The 4234-nt window shown below is 36.8% G+C and overlaps 1 pseudogene; it reads right to left on the reverse strand.

The window, feature by feature from the left end:
- Window positions 1-220: 220 nt before the first annotated feature.
- LOC124595236 lies at window positions 221-3807 on the reverse strand (annotated as a pseudogene).
- Window positions 3808-4234: the final 427 nt, after the last annotated feature.

Consider the following 4234-nt stretch of genomic DNA (forward strand, 5'->3'; position numbering starts at 1 on the left):
AATTCTAATAGAACAGTTAACCTATTACTTTTACATTTTCAAACATATGCTCTATCTAAGCTGATTTACTTATTTAACATTTATACCATAATTAATTTACCTCATATGTTTCCAACATGAACATTAAGAAGTAGGTAAAATAAATGATTGGTAATTCTGTCAAGGTTCTTCGACTGGCTGTTTCCAATAAATGTTATAAATATATGACAGCTACAGTAATTCATAATAAGATTTGATTAAGAGAGTAAAACTGAATACCCCAGAATGGTGTTTTATTATAAAATAGTAAAATTATTCTAATTGATAAAAACAATATGATAACACCTCCTAACTTATTTGGAATTGACCTTAAAATTGCGTAGACAAATAAGATATAACATTCTGGTTGAAACTGAACTGATGTTGCAAGAGGATTTTCTGATACGAAACTTTCTGGATCTCCTAGAAGATATGGATTAATTAAGCATATAATATAATTAGTAATGATGTAGCTAATACAAATGTGACTGAGTTCTTGAGTGTAAAATATGGGTGGAATGGGATTTTTCAATATTTACCATTTAATCCTAGAAGGTTATTAGAACCTGTCTGGTGAAGAAAAAGTAAATGGTTTGCTGCTACATCTGCAATAATAAATGGTAACAAAAATTAATTTAAAGTTGCATTACCTACATAGAAAAATCCTCATACTCACTTAACTAAATCATATCCTAGATGTGGAATTGCTGATTGTTGTTGTTTTGGTCTTCAGTCCTGAGACTGGTTTGATGCAGCTCTCCATGCTACTCTATTCTGTGCAAGCTTCTTCATCTCCCAGTACCTACTGCAACCTACATCCTTCTGAATCTGCTTAGTGTATTCATCTCTTGGTCTCCCTCTACGATTTTTACCCTCCACGCTGCCCTCCAATGCTAAATTTGTGATCCCTTGATGCCTCAAAACGTGTCCTACCAACCGATCCCTTCTTCTAGTCAAGTTGTGCCACAAACTTCTCTTCTCCCCAATCTTATTCAATATCTCCTCATTAATTACATGATCTACCCACCTTATCTTCAGCATTCTTCTGTAGCACCACATTTCGAAAGCTTCTATTCTCTTCTTGTCCAAACTAGTTATCGTCCATGTTTCACTTCCATACATGGCTACACTCCATACAAATATTTTCAAAAATGACTTCCTGACACTTAAATCTATACTCGATGTTAACAAATTTCTCTTCTTCAGAAACGATTTCCTTGCCATTGCCAGTCTACATTTTGTTCCTCTCTACTTCGACCATTATCAGTTATTTTACTCCCTAAATAGCAAAACTCCTTTACTACTTTAAGTGCCTCATTTCCTAATCTAATTCCCTCAGCATCACCCGATTTAATTAGACTACATTCCATTATCCTCGTTTTGCTTTTATTGATGTTCATCTTATATCCTCCTTTCAAGACACTGTCCATTCCATTCAATGGCTCTTCCAAGTCCTTTGCTGTCTCTGACAGAATTACAATGTCATCGGCGAACCTCAAAGTTTTTACATCTTCTCCATGAATTTTAATACCTACTCCGAATTTTTCTCTTGTTTCCTCCACTGCTTGCTCAATATACAGATTGGATAACATCAGGGAGAGGCTACAACCCTGTCTCACTCCCTTCCCAACCACTGCTTCCCTTTCATGCCCCTCGACTCTTATAACTGCCATCTGGTTTTTGTACAAATTGTAAATAACCTTTCGCTCCCTGTATTTTACCCCTGCCCCCTTCAGAATTTGAAAGAGAGTATTCCAGTTAACATTGTCAAAAGCTTTCTCTAAGTCTACAAATGCTAGAAACGTAGGTTTGCCTTTTCTTAGTCTTTCTTCTAAGATAAGTCGTAAGGTTAGTATTGCCTCACGTGTGCCAACATTTCTACGGAATCCAAACTGATCTTCCCCGAGGTCCGCTTCTACCAGTTTGTAAAGAATTCGCGTTAGTATTTTGCAGCTGTGACTTATTAAACTGATAGTTCGGTAATTTTCACATCTGTCAACACCTGCTTTCTTTGGGATTGGAATTATTATATTCTTCTTGAAGTCTGAGGGTATTTCGCCTGTCTCATACATCTTGCTCACCAGATGGTAGAGTTTTGTCATGACTGGCTCTCCCAAGGCCGTCAGTAGTTCTAATGGAATGCTGTCTACTCCGGGGGCCTTGTTTTGACTCAGGTCTTTCAGTGCTCTGTCAAACTCTTCACACAGTATCATATCTCCAGTTTCATCTTCATCTACATTCTCTTCCATTTCCATAATATTGTCCTCAAGTACATCGCTCTTGTGTAGACCCTCTATATACTCCTTCCACCTTTCTGCTTTCCCTTCTTTGCTTAGAACTGGGTTTCCATCTGAGCTCTTGATATTCATACAAGTGGTTCTCTTCTCTCCAAAGGTCTCTTTAATTTTCCTGTAGGCAGTATCTATCTTACCCGTAGTGAGACAAGCCTCTACATCCTTACATTTGTCCTCTAGCCATCCCTGCTTAGCCATTTTGCACTTCCTGTCGATCTCATTTTTGAGACGTCTGTATTCCTTTTTACCTGCTTCATTTACTGCATTTTTATATTTTCTCCTTTCATCAATTAAATTCAATATTTCTTCTGTTACCCAAGGATTTCTACTAGCCTTCGTCTTTTTACCTACTTGATCGTCTGCTGCCTTCACTACTTTATCCCTCAGAGCTACCCATTCTTCTTCTACTGTATTTCTTTCCCCCATTCCTGTCAATTGTTCCCTTATGCTCTCCCTGAAACTCTCTACAACCTCTGGTTCTTTCAGTTTATCCAGGTCCCATCTCCTTAAATTCCCACCTTCTTGCAGCTCCTTCAGTTTCAATCTGCAGTTCATAACCAATAGATTGTGGTGAGAATCCACATCTGCCCCTGGAAATGTCTTACAATTTAAAACCTGGTTCCTAAATCTCTGTCTTACCATTATATAATCTATCTGATACCTTTTAGTATCTCCAGGATTCTTCCAGGTATACAACCTTCTTTTATGATTCTTGAACCATGTGTTAGGTATGATTAAGTTATGCTCTGTGCAAAATTCTACAAGGCGGCTTCCTCTTTCATTTCTTCCCCCCCAATCCATATTCACCTACTATGTTTCCTTCTCTCCCTTTTCCTACTCTTGAATTCCAGTCACCCATGACTATTAAATTTTCGTCTGCCTTCACTATCTGAATAATTTCTTTTATCTCGTCAAACATTTCATCTCTTTCTTCATCATCTGCAGAGCTAGTTGGCACATAAACTTGTACTACTGTAGTAGGCATGGGCTTTGTGTCTATCTTGGCCACAATAATGCGTTCACTATGCTGTTTGTAGTAGCTAACCCGCACTCCTATTTTTTTATTCGCTGATAATAAATTTATAATCACCGTTCCACTTCACTGATATATCTGACCTCAAGGTAAAATAAATCCTAGGAACGCAGTTGCTATGTCTAAAAATAGAATTACCATTCCAATTATTCGTCTGTATATATACATGTATGATCTATTATAAATTCTCCATCCTATATGTACAAATACAAATGAAAACTTTACAACTTCCATTCACATGTAATATACGACTAATTCAGCCACTATTTATGTCTCAACAGATATGAACTATGCCTCTAAATTCAGTTTCAGTATCTGAGGTGTAACAATTCAATTACAGTTTGAATTCCTAAAAATAATTCTAATAATGATCCAAAATTAAATATTTGTTGGTGCTGGTAAGTCAACTAAAGACTTCATAATTGTAACTAGCGGGCATCTCAATTGTAAAGGTTTATTCATTAGCACAATTATTTTATGGTTAGGTTATTGATTAGGCTGCATGCTATGCAAGTAACAGAAGCAACCAACAATGTGTGACACCTGAGAACAACACAGTCCAGGTACATAGAGCATCATCGGTGAACAAGGTCTGGTGTCCTCTGTGTAAGTGAAAAATTTGTGCTATAACACAGCTACCAGAGCCAACCAGTTGTTTCTATAAAATGGTGCCCATAAATTATGGAATTTGTAGCTCAAGAGTAAGGCAACAAAATTAGCCTTACTTAGGAAAATAAGGCGAAATAGGAGCTATGTGCATAAAATTTACAGAGGGAAGAATCTTCATGGAGAATTTCATAACTTATATCATCAACTACAAAGACAATCAGACAAATTCTTTGAATATACATGGATGAGCAGAGATTCATTCAGCTGTCTCATCAATGAA

The sequence above is a fragment of the Schistocerca americana genome, chromosome 1 (assembly GCF_021461395.2).
Source record: "Schistocerca americana isolate TAMUIC-IGC-003095 chromosome 1, iqSchAmer2.1, whole genome shotgun sequence".
In the NCBI taxonomy this organism is placed as follows: domain Eukaryota; kingdom Metazoa; phylum Arthropoda; class Insecta; order Orthoptera; family Acrididae; genus Schistocerca; species Schistocerca americana.